The sequence below is a fragment of the Heteronotia binoei genome, chromosome 7, assembly GCF_032191835.1.
Source record: "Heteronotia binoei isolate CCM8104 ecotype False Entrance Well chromosome 7, APGP_CSIRO_Hbin_v1, whole genome shotgun sequence".
Lineage (NCBI taxonomy): Eukaryota > Metazoa > Chordata > Lepidosauria > Squamata > Gekkonidae > Heteronotia > Heteronotia binoei.
This window is the reverse complement of record NC_083229.1, coordinates 19,444,991-19,464,642: the sequence shown is the minus strand read 5'-3', so window position 1 is coordinate 19,464,642 and position 19,652 is coordinate 19,444,991. Positions and strand designations below refer to the sequence as shown.

General features: G+C 47.8%; 1 pseudogene; it reads right to left on the bottom strand.

The window, feature by feature from the left end:
* Positions 1-14,115: 14,115 nt before the first annotated feature.
* Positions 14,116-14,209, bottom strand: LOC132575605 (U6 spliceosomal RNA; annotated as a pseudogene).
* Between the last annotated feature and the right edge of the window lie 5,443 nt (positions 14,210-19,652).

Here is a 19,652-nt window from a genome sequence, read left to right as displayed (position 1 = left end):
CTCCAGATATTTCCCAACCCAGAGTTGGCATCCCTTAGGGTTGCCAAGTCCAATTCAAGAAATATCTGGGGACTTTGGGGGTGAAGCCAGGAGACTTTGGGGGTGGAGCCAAGATCAAGGCTGTGACAAGCATAATTGAACTACAAGGGAGTTCTGGCCATCACATTGAAAGGGACGGCACACCTTTTCAAGTCCTTCCTTCCATAGGAAATAATGAAGGATAGGGGCACCTCCTTTTGAGGCTCATAGAATTGAACCCCCTGGTCCAATCTTTTTGAAACTTGGGGGGTATTCTGGGGAGAGGCACTATATGCTATACTGAAAATTTGGTGCTTCTACCCAAAAAACAGCCCCCTCAGAGCCCCAGATACCCGTGGATCAATTCTCCATGATTTTCTATGGGAATAAATCTGCAGAGGGAATATTCCCAGCAGACATTTCCCTCCCCTCCCCCTGCTTTCTGATAACCCTGAAGCGGGGGGAGGGCCTCCAAACCAGGAGATCCCCTGCCCCCCCTGGGGATTGGCAACCCTAGCATCCCTGCAGACAAGGCACTTTGTAAGAGGAGCTCCTCTGCAAATTAGGCCACGCCCCCCTGATGTAGCTAATCCTTCAAGAGCGTAGAGGGTTCTTAGTACAGGGCCTACTGTAAGCCCCAGGAGGATTGGCTACATCAGGGGGCCATGGTCTAATATGCAGAGGAGCTCCTGCTACAAAAAGAGCCCTGCAAGACTCCACCTGGAATTCGACAATGTTGCCTATCAATGGGCTGTGCAGAATAAACTGTTTGCACTTTTCTTGTTGGCAGACTGCAACAGAGATAAAAGCACATTCTGGCGGGGAGGCCAAAATCGCCTCTAATTTACTTACGAACAGTTGGCATATTAATCACAACGTTTTGCCTTTTCTTTCCTTCCGTTCAGTGGCCTGGTTCGCTCCCAAGACGCCTTCCTCTCTGTACTGCGTGGGCCCTGCCTTTTACTCCGGGCTGCAGTTGTCCTTTCACTGTTGTTCAGCTTCCTCATCACATAATAATAGCTTACAGGAGCTATCATAAAGCAAATTACTAGCTGTGGGGTATAATCGTCGAGCTATGAAGGACAGATCTGCAGGGCTCTGTCTACTGGCTTTCGAGAAAACCAAGGAAGGAGACTTTCAAGGGCTCCTCGGCCACATACACTAGGGGAGGGGCTGTGGCTCAGTGGCAGAACATCTGCTTGGCATACAGAAGGCTCTAGGTTCAGTTCCTGAGATCTCCAGTTAAAAGGATCATACTCCAGTGGAGGAGCTGTAGCTCACTGATAGAGCACCAGCTTGGCATGCAGAAGGTCCCAGATTCAATCCCTGACATCTCCAATTAAAAGGATCACAAACTAGGGGAGGGACTGCAGCTCAGTGGCACGGGATCTGATTGGCATTAACAGGTCAAGGTAGTCCCCTGTGCAAGCACCAGTCGTTGCCGACTCTGGGGTGGCGTCGCATCATGATGTTTTCACAACAGACTTTTGACGGGGTGGTTTGCCATTGCCTTCCCCAGTCGTCTACACTTGACGTCCAGCAAGCTGGGTGCTCATTTTACAGACCTCGGAAGGATGGAAGGGTAAATCAGCCTTGAGCTGGCTACCTGAACCCAGCTTCTGCTGGGATCGAACTCAGGTCGTGAGCAGAGGGCTCCGACTGCAGCACTGCAGCTTTACCACTCTGCGCCACGAGGCATTAGGGATGGGCATAAACCACGTTTCTGTGGCGCGTAGCTCGTGGCTGAATCACAAACCGAACCGTGAACCGACATGCCGGTTCACGAATCAAACCAGTGTGCATTGGTTCGTGAGCCATTTACAATTTAAACCCCTGATTTCTGCTCCCTGCATCAAAGTTCACAGAAGTTCATGGCAGTTCTCATGTTCGCAAACATGGATTCATGAACCACGAGCTAGCCAAAACTTGTCATGAACTACTCTTGAGTGTTGACTATTCTTTGTAGATTCCTTGGAAGCCTGGAATTGTATTGGAACTTGGTGGCTAGGTTCAATTCATGGCATCTCCAGTTAAAAGAATCACACTCCAGGGGAGGAGCTGTGGCTCAGCATCTGCTTGGCATGCTGAAGGTCCCAGGTTCTAGGGGTTGTTTTGTAGAAAAATAGGTGGTGGAGCTCATTAGCATAACTCATTAGCATATGCCACCACCCCATACCAGCCAAAAGCAACTCAACGCAAGAAAAGAGAGCCCCGAGCGAGTGAGGCCTGCTTGGGCTGGCTAAAGATCCAGGCAGCCCAAACAGGCCTTGCTCGCCTGGGGCTCTCTTAGGCCGCCTTCTCCAGTTAAAGGCCAGCAAGCCGCCTGTCACCCAAAATCACATAAGTGGAGAAAGCATGGCATTGGCTTCTCCAGGGGTTAATGAGGGCTTCTGGGGGCATGGCAAAGCCCCGATGGCTGGTTGGCTGCCCGCTCTCCTAATCCAGGGATTATTATGCAGCTGCATTTACTATTCAATGGACAAGGTAGGTGGGGAGGAAGAGGGGGAACCCTCAGAAAGGTTCAGGAGAGCTTACCATATACTTGAGCCTGCATGCCTTCCAGCACCTGCCATGGAGGAAAAATGAAAATTGTAGAGATGGTGAGGGGCCGTACCTCAGTGGTAGAGGCCCTGCTTGGCATGCAGAAGGTCCCAGGTCCAATCCCTGGCATCTCCAGTTAAAAGGTCCAGGTAGGAGGTGTTATGAAAGACCTCCGCTTGAGATGCTGGAAAGCAACTACCAGTCTGAATAACTATACTAACCTTGATGGATTCAGTGCAAGGAAGCTTCATTTGTGACATGAGTTCCTATTCCCCTTCCATACACACCACCATCCACCCTCTCAATTGCTACATGGTCTGTCCCGTGTCTCTAAATCTGCTACACGGTGCCACTCAGCAGGACTTTTTTTTTATAGCAGGAACTCCTGTGCACATTAGGCCACACCCCCTGACATCACCATTTTTCACACAGGGCTTTTTTTGTAGAAAAGCCCAGCAGGAACTCATTTGCATATTAGGCCACACCCCCTGACGGCAAGCCAGCCGAAGCTGCGTTCCTATGTATCCTGCTTAAAAAAAAAAAAAAAAGCCCTGTTCAAAACCATCCTGGGCTTTTGAGGAGTCTTTGGAAGCAGGGAAAGGTGAAATGATTTCATCTACATTCTCCCTTAACTGGCACTTTGCAACCCAGGTGGGCAGCTGTGTTGGTCTGAAGCAACAGAACAAAGTAGTAGTCCAGTAGCACCTTTAGGACCAACGAAGTTTTATTCTGTATGTCAGCTTTTGTGTGCACACACTTCATCAGACAATGAAATGGGGTACGCTGTCCACCAGTTATATGCAATTCTGCTCACTGTACCCCATTTCCTTATCTGACGAAGTGTGCATGCACACGAAACCTGGCATCCTGAATAGAATTTGAGAACAAAGTAGGAGTCTAGTAGCACCTTTAAGACCAACAAAGTTTTATTCAGAATGTACATTTCTGTATACATGCATATGAAGTCTGCATGCATACAAAAGCTTACATTCCGAATAAAACTTCGTAGGTCTTAAAGATGCTACTAGATTCCTACTGTGTTCTGCTGCTGTAGACCAACACGGCTGCCCGCCTGGATCTATCTACATGAATGAAACTTCATTGGTCTTAAAGGTGCTACTGGACTCCAGCTTTGCAACCCAGTCATGTTCTGAATGCCAGGTGAGCTCAGAAACCTCTTCTCATGCCAACTCGATCCAGCTGCTTACAGCAGGGGTGTCAGTCAAACATGCGGCCCAAGGGCTAGATCAGGCCCCCAAAGTGCTCCTATCAGGCCCACAAACAACTCACTGTCATCTGCTTTCTTCTCCCTGTCTTGCTTCTTTCTGCATCACAGCTTACTTTGCCAGGCTTGCTCAATTGCACAGGAGATACAGACCAAAGCTTCTATTTTCTCCATTGGCTGACCAGCACGTGAAGTAACATATGTACAAAAGCTTGGAGTGCCCAGCCATTTCATGTTTCCCCCTGGGTCTTAGGCTCAAAGCATTGACCATGAGATTTCTGTAATGACTGTCAATAAATCAAAAGTAGGTTTGCAACTTACAGACACACACCTGTACTATACCTGAACAGTATACTCAAGACTGCTAAAGCACAGTGGTCTCTTTCATATTAACGTTCTAAACCGGATGGGATTCATTCCTGTCCCGTCATCCAGTAAAGCAATACAGGTACTGTCTCCAGAATTTGATGCAATAATTCAGAGCAAAAGGTGTCAGTTATCAGAAACTGTTAAAAAAAACAAAATATTGCAAAAGTGCTAATTTTTAAGCACATTTTATTTTAAGTTTGTTAAAAAAAAAATCTTTAGTTGTGTTTGTCTGTGTTCTGTGGAGAGCCAGTTTGGTATAGTGGTTAAGTGTGCGGGCTCTTATCTGGGAGAACCGGGTTTGATTCCCCACTCCTCCACTTGCAGCTGCTAGCATGGCCTTGGGTTAGCCAGAGCTCTGGCAGAGGTTGTCCTTGAAAGGGCAGCTGCTGTGAGAGTCCTCTCAACCCCACCCACCTTACAGGGTGTCTATTGTGGGGGAGGGAGATAAAGGAGATTGTGAGCCACTCTGAGACTTGAGTGGAGGGCGGAATATAAATCCAACGTAGTCGTCGTCTTCTTCTTCTTCTTCTTCTTCTTCTTCTTCTTCTTCTTCTTCTTCTTCTTCTTCTTCTTCTTCTTCTTCTTCTTCTTCTTCTTCTTCTTCTTCTTCTTCTTCTTCTTCTTCTTCTTCTTCTTCTTCTTCTTCTTCTTCATAAAGTTTTTATCTCAGCTACCTGCCATTACATTTTATGACACACATGGCCCGACCTGACAAGGTCTCAATTATGTCAGATCTGGCCTTCATAGCAAATGAGTTCGACACCCCTAGCTAACAGGATCTGTCAGGAGAACGCAGCTAGCTGAAGATTTTTTTAAAACTCCCCCTGGGTTTTGAAAGCATGCCAGAATAGCCCTGGGATTTATTTTCCTGCTCTTGCGTCAAATTTCAGAGGCCGGTCTGCCAATGCTGGTAAGCTCCCCAACTCAATGAGTTACTAGCAGTCCGGGTCTCTGTGCCAGATGAAACATTGACTTTCTCGCTTTCTGGTTCAAGAGCTCAGCTCATGTTGCCGTTTCTCACTCCTGCGAGGTGGGGCTGAGCTGCCGTTAATGGGAGGATGAGAATCGAAGGCAGGGCTGCATGAATTTGGGATGTGTGTGGATTCTGAAAATGGGCACGGAATAACATTTCATGAAAACCTATCCTATTCATCTGAGCTTTTAAACAATAATTATGCACCATCGAGTTGAAACTAGGGATTTGCTCTCAGATACAACCGAGCCAAATATATATCCAAAATATATATACTTTAACAGGACTTTCCAGATATAATCAAGCCTTCCAAATGTAGCTGAGATTTTATAGATACCCCAAAATGGGTCCCAAAGATACTGGAAATGCCTGGGATATTGGGAGGGAGAGTTTCCAGGCTCCTGGGACACTTTTTCCTCCTCCCCACTCCCCCCCACAATGTTTTTGTGTCTCCCAGGGCTTTGTATTGGTTTGCCAAGCTACTTTAGATGGAAAAGGAAAGGAAAGGTCCCCTGTGCAAGCACAAGTCATTTCCGACTCTGGGGTGACGTTGCTTTCACAACGGGCGTTTTCGCACTCACCTTCAAGTGGCGCGACCCCCCTCTTCACAGCGGAGGATCTGCGCAGATTTCGCACAAGAAGCGCCGGCGCAGCCAAAAGAGCCGGAAAGTTCCGTCGCGAAAGCCGCTCAAACGGAAACCGCCAAGAAGCAGGAAAACGGAGGAGCGGCTTTTGCGACGGAACTTTCCGGCTCTTTTGGCTGCGCCGGCGCTTCTTGTGCGAAATCCGCGCAGATCCTCCGCTGTGAAGAGGGTGGTCGCGCCACTTGAAGGTGAGTGCGAAAACGCCCAATGTTTTCACGGCAGACTTTTTATGGGGTGGTTTGCCATTGCCTTCCCCAGCCATCTACGCTTTCCCCCCAGCAAGCTGGGTACTCATTTTACCAACCTCAGAAGGATGGAAGGCGGAGTCAACCTTGAGCCAGCTACCTGAAAACCCAGCTTCCGCTGGAGATCGAACTCAGGTCGTGAGCAGAGCTTAGGACTACAGTAATGCAGTTTTAACACTCTGCGCCACCGGGCTCTTTAGATGAGAATCTATCAATTTGAAGTGTTTTGGGTTTTTTTTAAAAGAATTTGGTTCTTGCTGGAGTGGGTTTGTATCAGGTTCACATGATTGTTTTTTGGGGGGTGGGGTGGGGTGGATTCTCACGTTTTACATCCTCAAGAACAGTTTGGTGTAGCAGTTAAGTGTGCAGACTCTTATCTGGGAGAACCAGGTTTCATTCCCCACTCCTCCACTTGCAGCTGCTGGAATGGCCTTGGGTTAGCTATAGCTCTCTCAGTTGTCCTTGAAAGGGCAGCTTCTGGGAGAGCTCTCTCAGCCCCACCCACCTCACAGAGTGCCTGTTGGGGAAGGAGATAAAGGAGATTGGAAGCTGCTCTGAGACTCTGATTCAGAGAGAAGGGCAGGGTATAAGTCCATGGGCTCTTTTGTTTTTTAAGCAGGAACTCCTTTGCATATTAGGCAATACCCACCTGATATAGCCAATCCTCCAAGAGCTTACAGGGCTGTTCTTCCATGGTCTACTATAAGGTCTTGTAGGATTGGCTACATTGGGGGGCTGTAGCCTAATATGCAAAGAAGTTCCTGGGGAGAGGCATACAGTTTGCTTTGGGCAAAGGGTGACATTCCTTTGCAGACCAGCATTTTCTGTCTTGGATAGCCCACGCTAGCCCAGTCTTGTCAGTTCTGCGGAGGTAAGCCGGGTCAGCTTTGGCTAGTATTTGGAAGGGCAATCTACAAGGAATACCAGGGTCATGACACAGAGGCAGGCAACAGCAAACCACTTCTGAAACATTTCTTGCCTTTAAAAAAATCCAACTCTAGCTTGCCATCTAGTGGTGGATAACACTAAAAGAACTATACGTTCTGATTGCTGGGCAATCTTAGGATCTCCTGGCAATTCTACACACAATGCCATACAATAACTATAATTATTACTTTCTGTCCATCAGTTGCCCTTTGCTCAACTTGTACATTTGTAAATAAAGAGAAGACAGGAGAACACCACAAACTTCCAAGTCTCTCTGCTCACAAGGGAACCAAACCCTTCAATGGCTGCCATTATCTCTCAAGGAAGTGGGGAGCCACCAAATGCGAGTATCAGGAGAGATCTTGCTGGAAAACAGCAACTGTGTTTTATGACCAGCCATCAACCTTGAGAAACCCCAAAGAGCATCTTCTGCGACCTGCAATTTTCTCCAAATCAACAGCTACTGGAGGCTGCAAACTGCACAGGTGAGGAATCTCCAAGGACAAAGACAGAGGCCCCTTCTGCAGACTAGAACCGATGACTGCAACTGGAACCGATGACTGTGACTGCAGAAACCCAGCAGAACCAAATCGATGCCTTTCACGCTCTCCCATCCTGTTCAAGCTCTCCTTTTCCAAGCATCCTGTTAAAATCGGAGATGACCTTGACCGTGATAAGTGACGCTATTCTCCTGGCACGTTGCACACGCTTTGAAGAATGCAGATGAATGGATCGCAGGTTCCCAAGATGCCAGACAGAGGGGTGCCTACTGAAAAATACATTCCAGCTTCCACCTTGGAAGGGTTAAGAGCCAAGGTCCCCACTAAGCAGACAGGCATGCCAGCTGCCGAATACCTTAAATAGCAGAAATAGTTTTGCCATTATTCTTCATCTCATTCTCAGTCAGTTCAGGGCCATGTGTTGTTGGCGTTCAAAGGACTTGTGCTAGCGTATTTTCACTTACTGTAGGGATAGGAATGGGGAATGCGTGTTTTTCTTCTTTTGTGGCATTTAGCGGGAGAGATTTAAGTATGGCCTTCAAAACACCACCATCACTGGAATTACCGGCACTTAAAAAAGAATTCTGACTGTTCCATTACTTAGGCAGTTTTGACAACCAGTGTTAGGCAGATGCTGTTACCAGCTTTAGTTGCAGAATTGTCTAAATGTCATTTCGGCCTCCCCAGACTCCTAAGAGGGAGGGGCTTTGGCTGAGTGGCAGAGCAACTGCTTGGCATGCAGAAGGTCGCAGGTTCAATCCCCGGTATCTCCATATTAAAAGGACCAGGTCAGAGGTAGTCTGAAAGACTTGGAGACTCTGGAGTGCTGCTGCCAGTCTGAGAAGACAATACTGACTTTGCTGGGCCAATGGTCTGATTCCGTATAAGGCAGCTTCATGAGAAAGGGTTGCCTCAGGCTAGCTGGATCTCATCAGATCTTGGAAGCTAAGCAGGGTCAGCCCTAGTTAGTACTTGGATGGGAGGCCTCCTTGGAATACCAGGCCTGGGATGCAGCGGCAGGCAATGGCCAACCACCTCTCTGCATCTCTTGCCTTTAAAACTGTACTTGCAGGGCTTTTTTTTTTTTTTTGTAGGAATGCAGTTCCAGCTGGCTAGGTGTCATGAGGTGTAGCCTAATATGCAAATGTGTTCCTGCTGGGCTTTTTCTACATCAGGGTGGCCAAACTTGCTTAATGTAAGAGCCACATTGAATATACATTGGATGTTGGAGAGCTGCAAGACATGAACGTCAGATTTTGAGGGAAGGAAGGAAGGAAGGAAGGAAGGAAGGAAGGAAGGAAGGAAGGAAGGAAGGAAGGAAGGAAGGAAGGCAAATAGATGGGGAGGGAGAGGTAAATAGAAAGCAATTTTAAATGCATTCTCTAAGCAACCAGGTGGCTTGACTTGGAGAAGTCCCCTTTTAAAGCTGGCTATGCTTGTAGCTGCCACCACCTCCTGTGGCAGTGAATTCCACATGTTAATCACCCTTTGGGTGAAGAAATACATACTTCCTTTTATCCGTTTTAACCTGACTGCTCAGCAATTTCATTGAATGCCCATGAGTTCTTGTATTGTGAGAAAGGGAGAAAAGTACTTCTTTCTCTACTTTCTCCATCCCATGCATAATCTTGTAAACCTCTATCATGTCACCCCGCAGCTGACGTTTCTCCAAGCTAAAGAGCCCCAAGCGTTTTAACTTTTCTTCATAGGAAAAGTGTTCCAACCCTCTAATCATTCTAGTTGCCCTTTTCTGAACTTTTTCCAATGCTAGAATATCCTTTTTGAGATGCGGTGACCAGAATTGTACACAGTATTCCAAATGAGACCTCACCGTCGATTTGTACAGGGGCATTATGATACCGGCTGATTTGTTTTCAATTCCCTTCCTAATAATTCCCAGCACGGTGTTGGCCTTTTTTATTGCAATCGCACACTGTTTTGACATTTTCAGTGAGTTATCTACCTGAGTTCCTGGTCCTTACACAGCCCCCAAGCTAAGAGCCACAAGTTAAGAGCCACTGGCCAAGAGCCCTTTAGCTCTCACCAAAGGCTCGCACCTCTGACAAGGCGCAGCTTAATAATGCAAAGAGGGTGGGGCCTCAGTCTGCCCCAGGAACACAGCCACTCCAAATCAATCAGCAACAATCACCTTCAGCCCACTCAAACCAAACAGCAGTTCCTCAGCAACCACAAACTCAGAATTTTCAGCAACCACACAGAAAGCCAAATCTCACCCTTATAGCACTTCTTATCTGCTCTCTCTCAGAGCTCTCTGAAATGTGCTCAGCCTCTGGCAAGGCGCAGCTTAATAATGTAAAGAGGGTGGGGGCTCAATCTGCCCCAGGAACACAGCCACTCCTAATCAATCAGCAACAATCACCTTCAGCCCACTCAAACCAAACAAACAGCAGTTCCCCAGCAACCACAAACTCAGAACAAGCTGGCTCATGGCTGTCTGACACCTTTGAATATGGTCAGTTCAACTGTCTAACGCAGGGATGTCAAACATGTGGCCCAGGCCCCTGAACAACTGGCTATCATCTGCTTTCTTCTGCATCACAGGCTTGCTTTGCAAGGCTTGGTCAATTGCACTGGAGCTAAAGAGCAAAACCTCTATTTTATCCATTGGCTGAGGCTTTTCCCTTGGGAGGAAGGCGGTGGAGGGAGAGCTTGTCGATGCGCGTAGAGAGACCCAGAGGGTGATGCTTAGCGACGCAAGAATGAAGGCTGTACACAGTAGCTGTAAAACCACTATATACATTTATTTACACCAACTCACTCTCCTGCCTGACAATATGCTCCGCTGCACTCCAACTCCTTTAACCCACAATCACCACTGTTGCTCTGTACATTTATACATGGGACAGCCAATCAGCAACTTGCTGTGTCATGCTGACTCTGCTGGCTGATGTAAGACTTCTGGCAGCCAGCCACCTGCTGTCAGGTAGATCATCTAAGCCTCTAGATCTACTTTCTGTTTTGCAGCACATGCTATAAGCTGTCTGTTTACACATAATAGTGACAGAGCTTGCTTTGCCAGGCTCTCTTGGTCACACAGCAGAGCTACTAAGCCAAGCTTCTCTTCCTTCTGCTGGCTGAGGCTCCTTCCCCTCCTGGTCCCCTGGGGAAGGAAGGAAAGAGCCAGGGCTTTCTTTGCCCAGTTCCCTGGATCCCATGGGAGAGATACAAAGAAAGAGCCTTTACGACCACCAAGTGCTAATGTTTTAATTATGTTTTAAGGGTTTTTTAAAAACTAATTTTAAATAGGTACGCATATGGCCTGGCCCAACATGGCCTGGCTCGACAAAGTCTCAGGGCGTTTTCACACTGACCTTAATCGGCAGCGACGTCCCTCTTCACCGCGCAGGATCTGCGCGGATTTCGCACCAATTGCTGCGGAGCATCCGGAAGAGCCGCAAAGTCCCGCGGCTTTTGCGGCGCAAATGGAAACTGGGTTTTGGCGGTTTCCATTTGTGCCGCAAAAGCCGCGGGACTTTGCGGCTCTTCCGGGTGCTCCGCAGCAATTGGTGCGAAATCCGCGCAGATCCTGCGCGGTGAAGAGGGACGTCGCTGCCGATTAAGATCAGTGCGAAAATGCCCTCAATTATGTCGGATTTGGCCCTCATAACAAATGAGTTCGATACCCCTGCTCTAACATGTTCAAAATCCACTGCAACTGGGCTATGCTCTCGATGATGATGAGACAGTTCTGATGGATAAATAGGAAGTTGCTGTGTTTGGTTGGTGGATTCATATTAGGTTCTTTTGAGCTGTCGCTCTTCTTTCATGCGTTGTACACCCCACTGAGAATTTGAGTGGAATGAAGGAATTGTGTAACCAACCACTGAGAATGGACCACTGGAGTCTTGCTTCCTGATTTTTGCTCCAGACTAAAGAAGATCAAAGAAGGACAATCCCAAAGAGCAAGAAACTGGGGACAATGCAAAATCCAAACAGAGGGCATGTAGACACATACAAAAGTCCTTGCTTGCACGTATGCAATGTCTTATTTATTTAAGTGTGTCATTTATACCACACTATTCTGTCCAAAAGTCTCCCAGAGCGGCTTACAACATTATCCCCCTCTCTGTTTCATCCTCATTACAACCCTGTGAGATGGGTTAGGTCGAGAGCATGTGATTGACCCAAGGTAACTCAGCAAGCTTCCGCAGTGAACTGGAGACCCAAGCTTAAGAACATAAGAACATAAGAGAAGCCATGTTGGATCAGGCCATGGCCCATCCAGTTCAACACTCTGTGTCACACAATGGGCAAAAAACCCCAAGTGCCATCAGGAGGTCCACCAGTGGGTCCAGGACACTAGAAGCCCTCCCACTGTGCCCCTCCAAGCACCCAGAGCATCACTGCCCCAGACAGAAAGTTCCAACAATATGCTGTGGAGCTCTGCTCCATATGCTTATCCGATCCCCTCTTGAAGTTGGCTATGCTTGTAGCTGCCACCACCTCCTGTGGCAGTGAATTCCACATGTTAATCACCCTTTGGGTGAAGAAGTACTTCCTTTTATCAGTTCTAACCCGACTGCTCAGCAATTTCATTGAATGTCCACAAGTTCTCATATTGTGAGAAAGGGAGAAAAGGACTTGTTTCTCTACTGTCTCTATTCCATGCATAAACTTGTAAACCTCTGTCATAAACTTGTAAACCTCAGTCGACGTTTCTCCAAGCTTGGGTCTTCTGGATCCAACTCTGTATTCACAGTATTGGGATATTTGGTTAATATAGCAGAGTTTGTGCAATCATAGATACATGATGCGGTAAATCAACTTCCCAAGAAGTCTATTGCAAAAAAAAGGTAAACTTACATTCGTTCAAGTAGATGCAGTTCACCCTCATGTTACAATCCAAAGAAGAGAAAAAAAGAAGCCTAATCTAAAGAATATTTTCCGTATCACAAATGGCCAGCTTGTCTGGCATCATGTTTGTGGGAGTATGAGGGCATTGTGTCTACAGGAGAGATCTGCAGAGATGCGTGTCTTCATGGAAGCCCATGTGAAGTATGAGTGAGAGGGCAAGATGAGAGAGAAGAGGGGTCAAAGGGCAGTTCCCAGGTTAAGACAAAGAGAGGTATCCTATTCAAGAGGAACACCTATACACCCTTAGAGTGATGCAACACCCCCCCCCCCCAATGTCTGGGCATACTGAGTCACTCCAACACAATATTCTACACTGGCTCTACAGAAGTGAGGAGAAACAAACCAAGAATGAAGCATAGCGTTCCCTTCCAACTCTCTGATTCTATGATTTCAGTGTTCATGCCCATTATGTTTCATGAAGCAGTGTCTACTCCCAGTTGTTTGCTTTCAAATTTGCAGCCACGGCAAATCCCCTAAAATGGCAGCAAATGGTCATGCTTCTGGCTCATCCCCCAGTGGAAACTAATACAGCAACCATCAGCCATAGCATCTTCTGCAAGCAACAGAGGAACCAAAGGAACCCTCACCTTTCTATCCCAACTGAGCCTTCCTATCCAACTGAGAGCCAGTTTGGTGTAGTGGTTAAGTGGACTCTTATCTGGGAGAACCAGGTTTTATTCCCCACTCCTCCACTTGCAGCTGTTGGAATGACCTTAGGTCAGCCAATAGCTCTCACAGCGTTGTCCTTGAAAGGGCAGGTTTTGTCAGAGCTCTCTCAGCCCCACCTACCTCACAGGGTGTCTGTTGTGGGGGAGGAAGGTAAATGAGATTTTGAGCTGCTGCTCTGAGATTTGGAGTGGAGGGTGGGATATAAATCCGATATAATCGTCTCCTCCTCGTTCTCCTTCGGTCTATAGAAGCTCCACTTGTCTAGAATGTACACTATTCAATTGGACCAAAATGTCTTTCTTTGGCTTCTCTTTGGTTCCACCATTGTAGAATACCTCCAGAATGCCTTCCATATGCCTGAACCAGACACACATCTCCTCCTTTCCATTTCATCTTCTTTGACTCCTGCCCTTTGGTGTTCCACCAGAATATCACTTCAGTAACTTCCAACTCCTGCTGTTCTCGTGAATATCCCGTGTTCCCGAGCTTTCCCCATCAAAGGCCTTCTGGAAAAGAAGCAACCCTTTTTTTTTTGAAACGCTATTAATTTTGGGATCACACTACTGATCACTATAGCTCATGTAGAAGAGTAGACTTGAATGGTCTGATGGACTTGGCTGTGTCCAATCAGCTGCGCTGAAAACAGATAGAGCTGTCAGGATAACGGCTTTCAACAATAAATGCATTGAAATGCTGAGACGAAAGGACTGGAGGGGTGCGCAGACTTCAAGACCTGGCGGTATTTAAAGCCCCTCTTTGAAATCTAGGAGGTTGGACCTGGAAAAAGTCCCTTTTGGGCTGTCGGCCATCCCCTTGGCTTTAGTTAAATGTATTTAGCAGGCCCCATATAAAGCAGGATTGGGGTGAATGCAAAGGGAGGGGCGATTCCCTTACACAAATAACGTGATTTCACGGTTCAGGCAAAGGGGCTTTTTATGCGCTCTAAACATCCAAGCCCCAACGTTATGGTATAATTACATTAATTGAGACACAAATTGGACTCATTAGCAATGATCAGGAAGAGTCCAAAAAAGCAGGGGAGGGAGACTTAGATGGGCTACCATAATTTGTAGTTTCAGGCAAACACAAAAAAGAGAAGCACTTTTTTTAAAAAAAAACGTTATTTCACTTATGCAGTGTCTGTTTAACAAATCTGCGTGTCACCCTTGTGCTAATCTTCTCTGTATTATTCCAATTTTAGTGTATGTCAGAGGTGGTCAAACTTGCTTAATGTATGAACCACATAGAATAAATGTCAGATGCTTGAGAGCTGTGAGACATGAATGTCAGATGTTGGAGAGCCACAAGACAGAAAGAAGGAAGGAAAAAAGGGAGGAAGGAAATGGGAGAAGGCAGGGGTGGAATTCTAGCAGGAGCTCCTTTGCATATTAGGCCTCACACCCCTGATGTACCCAATCTCCCAAGAGCTTACAAGGCTCTTTTTTGTAAGCTCCTGTGTTTGATCATTCCATTCATAGCATGGCGGGCTCATGCCTGGAAACTTGCAGAACTTTAAAACTTTAAAAGCCAGGTCTGGGAATATGTGGGAGTTCACATTTTAGAATCCGTTGGGTTTATTTCGTTGGCAGCTTAAGGCACACAACGATGCAGAGCCTATCAGGTGTATGCGTTGTGTGCTATCCTGGAACAAAGTGACACACGGAGCCTTCTTATCTTTGTAAACAAAAATGAGTCCTTTTATTTAAGGAACTCTATTTTAGACAGGATAAAGAATATAGAATATAGGATCCTTAGGGTTTGTAGAATCTTTCGGGATCGTGCCGTGTTCTACTGGAGAAAGTTTTCCTTCCAGACGTTTCGTTCCCAGCTGCGGAGAACATCCTCAGTGGCGTTGCAGCCGGAGCAGGCGATCAGACCTTCTTGGCTGCTGTGCATTGAGTGGGGACAGGGCTGCTGGAGAGCTGCTATTTCTAGGCTGGAGGGGGTGTGATGAAAGGGCAATTGGTTTGTGGATGTGCCCATTGTTTGGTGGGGCTTCCTGGAACACGGCACTTGATCCCGAAAGATTCTACAAACCCTAATGATGTTACCAGCCGTGAAAACCTGAAATCTTTGATATAGGATCCATTCTTAATGTGGTCTAACTAGCTAAAATGGATATAGATGAAGGAGGCATGTCCTGTTCTCATGCCACCAAGACGGAGAAGTCTAGTATGGAGAAAAGGTGTTAAACAGGAAGGAAGGAAGGAAGGAAGGAAGGAAGGAAGGAAGTTTCCCTGAGAATAGCAATCTACATTGGGCCTGTAACCACATGGGGGCCTGTGGGGGGCCAGGCCTCTGGCCACAGGGGGGGCGTTCTGTGGGGGCACTGCTCCCTGACTTCTGAGCAGGACCCCCTGACTCCCAGGTGGCCCTCCAGGGTGCGGCCTGCTTTTTTAATTTTTTTGCCAGAAGAAAGCTTATGAGAAACAGCAAGCCCCACAGTGGGTAGGAAAGGGTGCCCCCTGACTTTTTAAAAGCCCCCCCCAACTATTAAAATCCTGGCTACACCCCTGGTGGAGGCCATGCCCCCAACTTCCTGTTGTGGGTGCCCTTATTTAGGGCACCTTTCCCTTCTACTCAGAGCCCCCATCCTCTCAGTTTTCACCCCTCTGCCCAACAGGAGGTGGTAGTGGGAGGGGGAGGGAGGGCTGGTTAAATTGCGCAGCTGCCAGCCTCCCACACAATTTAAAGGAGGGAAGGAGTAGGAGGAAAGGGAAGAACAGGTGCTCTGACTTGCGTGCCCTGAGTCCTGGCAGAGGTAGGGGGCAGCGCCAGTGGCAGGGGGAGGGGACGACTAAGTGCCCCGACTATCGTTTATGCCCCCCGACCTTTGAAATCCTGGCTACAGGCCTGACCTACACATCATAGAAGCAGAGGGGAGAAGGAAAGGATGCTCAGGGTCTGCCAGCATAGCCAGCTTCAAGAGGGGATTGGATCAACATATAGAGCAGAGCTCCATCAGTGGCTATTAGCCACAGTGTATTGTTGGAGCCCTCTGTCTGGGGCAAGTGCTGCTCTGTATTCTTGGTGCTTGGTGGGGGGGGGGCGCAACAGTGGGAGGGCTTCTAGTGTCCTGGCCCCACTGATGGACCTCCTGATGGCGCCTGGTTTGTTTTTTTTTTTGCCCACTGTGTGAACCTTCTGCATGCCAAGCAGAGGCTCTTCCACAGACTCTTCCCAGTCATCCGACTTCCCCTTTTGGGGAGGGACGGTGGCTCAGTGGTAGAGCATCTGCTTGGGAAGCAGAAGGACCCAGGTTCAATCCCCGGCATCTCCAAAAAAGGGTCCAGGCAAATAGGTGTGAAAAACCTCAGCTGGAGACCCTGGAGAGCCGCTGCCAGTCTGAGAAGACAATACTGACTTTGATGGACCAAGGGTCTGATTCAGTATAAGGCAGCTTCATATGTTCCTGCCTGTTCTCTGCCCAGAGAGAAAATCTTTAAAAATCTCCTTGTAAAGCTTTTATTCAGATTAGACCTCTACCCAAGAAATTTCTTCGCAGGTTTAGAACAGATAAAGGGAGGTACTTCTTCACCCAAAGAGTCATTAACATGTGGAATTCACTGCCACAGCAAGTGGTGCTGGCTAAAGAGGGGACTGGATCAACACATGGAGCAGAGGTCCATCAGTGGCTATTAGCCACAAGGTATAGATTGAACAGTATGTTTGGGGCAAAGACGTTCTATAGTCTCAGTGCTCGGGAGGCAACAATGGGAGGGCTTCTGGAGTTCTAGCACTGCTAGTGGGACCCCCTGATGGCACCTGGGTTTGGAGCACTATGACAGAGCGTTGGACTGGATGGGTCATTGGCCTGATCCAACATGGCTTCTCTTATGTGACACAGAGTGTTGGACTGGAGGGGCCATTGGCCTGATCCAACATGGCCTTTCTTATATTCTTATGTTAACTCCCTGGATGGGCAAGGCTAACCCAATCTTTGTCAGGTCCTAGAAGCTAGGCAGGGACAGTCCAGCTTTGCATTTGAACGGAAGAGCAGAAAGGAAGTGCGGAGTTGCTGTGCAGAGCTATAAACATGGCAAACCACCTCTTTTCATCTTTGCTGCTCCAGATTTGAAGATCAACAAGCTTTTAAGAGAATAAAAAGAAAGGGGGGTGTCAGTCAATAGGATTTACCTCTGAACGGGTCATTTTGTATAAAAATAGGTGGTGGAGCTCATTAGCATAACATTAGCATAAAATTAACATATGCTGTCTCCCCCCCGCCCCAGCCAGTTTGGTGTAGTGGTTACGTTTGTGGACTCTCTTATCTGGGAGAACTAGGTTTGATTCCCTGCTCCTCCATTTGCAGCTGCTGGAATGGCCTTGGGTCAGCCATAGCTCTTGCAGGAGTTGTCCTTGAAAGGGCAGCTTCTGGGTGATCTCTCTCAGCCCCACCCACCTCACAGGGTGTCTGTTGTGGGGGAAGGAGATAAAGGAGATTGTAAGCCACTCTGGAACTCTGATTCAGAGAAAAGGGCAGGGTATAAACCTGCAATCTTCTTCTTCAAAATCAACTTGACACAAGAAAGGAGAGCCCCGGGCGAGTGAAGCCTGCTTGGGCTGACTAGAGATCCAGCTATCCCAAGCAGGCCTTGCTCACCTGGGGCTTTCCTTGGCTGCACCCCCTCCCCCCCAATAAAAAGGCCAGCAAGTCACCTGCCCCCCAAAATCACATAAGATGCAGCTCCACCTACTATTCAATGGACAAGGTAGGTGGGGAGGAGAAGGAGGGGCCATCAGAAAGGTTCAGGAGCTGTGCTCCTGTGAGCTGCAGCTGAATTTAAGACCTGCCTCTGAAGAAACATGGCTGGCCTTTCCTGGTCTGCAGCAGATCCAGCAAGCACCAAAGAAAGGAAAAAGCAAAACAGAAACTGGAAGAAGAAACTTCTAGACACCAGTTAGTTGCTAGGCGACATCACCTACTCCCTCACTGTGGTGAATAACTTTGCAGCTGAATGAACCCTCTAATTACCTCTCCACTTCTGTAGTGTGTGATCCATTGCAATTGGTATTCCAATAATAAAAACAATCAGGGCTTTTATTTTTGAGCAGGAACGCAGTTCCAGCTGGCTTGGTGTCAGGGGGTGTGGCCTAATATGCCATTGAGTTCCTGCTGCGCTTTTTCTACCAAAAAAGCCTTGAAAACAATGGTTATGGGGGGGGGGAGGGTAAGGAATTCTTCCCTTGTGTTAGATGATGCTTGTCCCCAGCATTTGTGGTTCTTCATGGTGATTTGATACAATTTCTCTCAAATTAAGCCCTCCATAACGCATATAACAGGGAGTGGGTTCTGTTGAAGACTTAACTGAGGCATATTTAGGACTGCCACCCGTTGGACATTGACGTAGGCTTCCCAAACCTCCCGCTCTGGCGGGAGACTTCTGGGTTCACAGCCTCATCTCCCGCTCTTCAAAACTCTGGAAGAGAGGGTGGGGGGGTGGAGGGGGGGGAGAACATACCTTTAGGCTTCATGTTGTAGAGCTCCTGAGCCATTTGCAAAATGTCTGCCCCTTTAAGGCTGGGCAGGAAGCAGGAAGCAGAAAGGGCTTCTGAGAACGGCCCCTCCCTTTCTTTGCTTTCGTTTTCACAGGAAGTAGAGTTGTCCGGAGGAAGATCTGGTAAGTGTGTGTGTGAGAGAGGGAGGGGGCAGGGGATTCCCTAGTTTAGAGGCCCTCCTCCCCTTTAGAAAGCATGGTGGGGGGAGGGAAATGTCTACTAGGCACTCTATTATTCCCTATGGAGAACGATTCCCATAGGGAATAATAGGAAATTGATCCGTGGGTATTGGGGGCTCCGGGGGGGGGGGCTATTTTTTGAGGTAGAGGCACCAAATTTTTAGTATAGCATCTAGTGCCTCTCCCCAAAATACCCCCCAGAGCGTCCAATTCTATGAGCCCCAAAATATGGTGCCCCTATCCTTAATTATTTCCTATGGAAGAAAGGCATTTTAAAAGGTGTGCTGTCTCTTTAAATGTGATGGCACGAACTCCCTTGGAGTTCAATTATGCTTGTCACATCCTTGTACTTGGCTCCACCCCCAAAGTCCCCAGATTTTTTTTTAATTGGACTTGGCAACCCTACATTGACTCTAGGTAGCCACCCAAAATAAGAATATTAGAACATAAGAAGAGCCCTGCTGGATCAGACCGGTGGTCCATCTACTCCAGCATCCTGCATCATACAGTGGCCAACCAATTCCTCTGGAGGGCCAACAACAGGGCATAGAGGCTGAGGCCTTCATAAGAACATAAGAGTCCTGCTGGATCAGCCCAGTGGTCCATCTAGTCCAGCCTCCTGTCTCACACAGTGGCCAATCAGTTCTGCTGGAGGGCCAACAATGGGGTGTAGAGGCTGAGGCCTTCATTAGAACATAAGAAGAGCCCTGTTGGATCAGACCGGTGGTCCATCTATTCCAGCATCCTGCATCATACAGTGGCCAACCAATTCCTCTGAAGGGCCAACAACAGGGCATAGAGGCTGTGGCCTTCATAAGAATATAGGAGTCCTGCTGGATCAGCCCAGTGGTCCATCTAGTCCAGCCTCCTGTCTCACACAGTGGCCAATCAGTTCTGCTGGAGGGCCAACCATGGGGTGTAGAGGCTGAGGCCTTCATTAGAACATAAGAAGAGCCCTGTTGGATCTGTTAGAGATTTTGCACGCAGC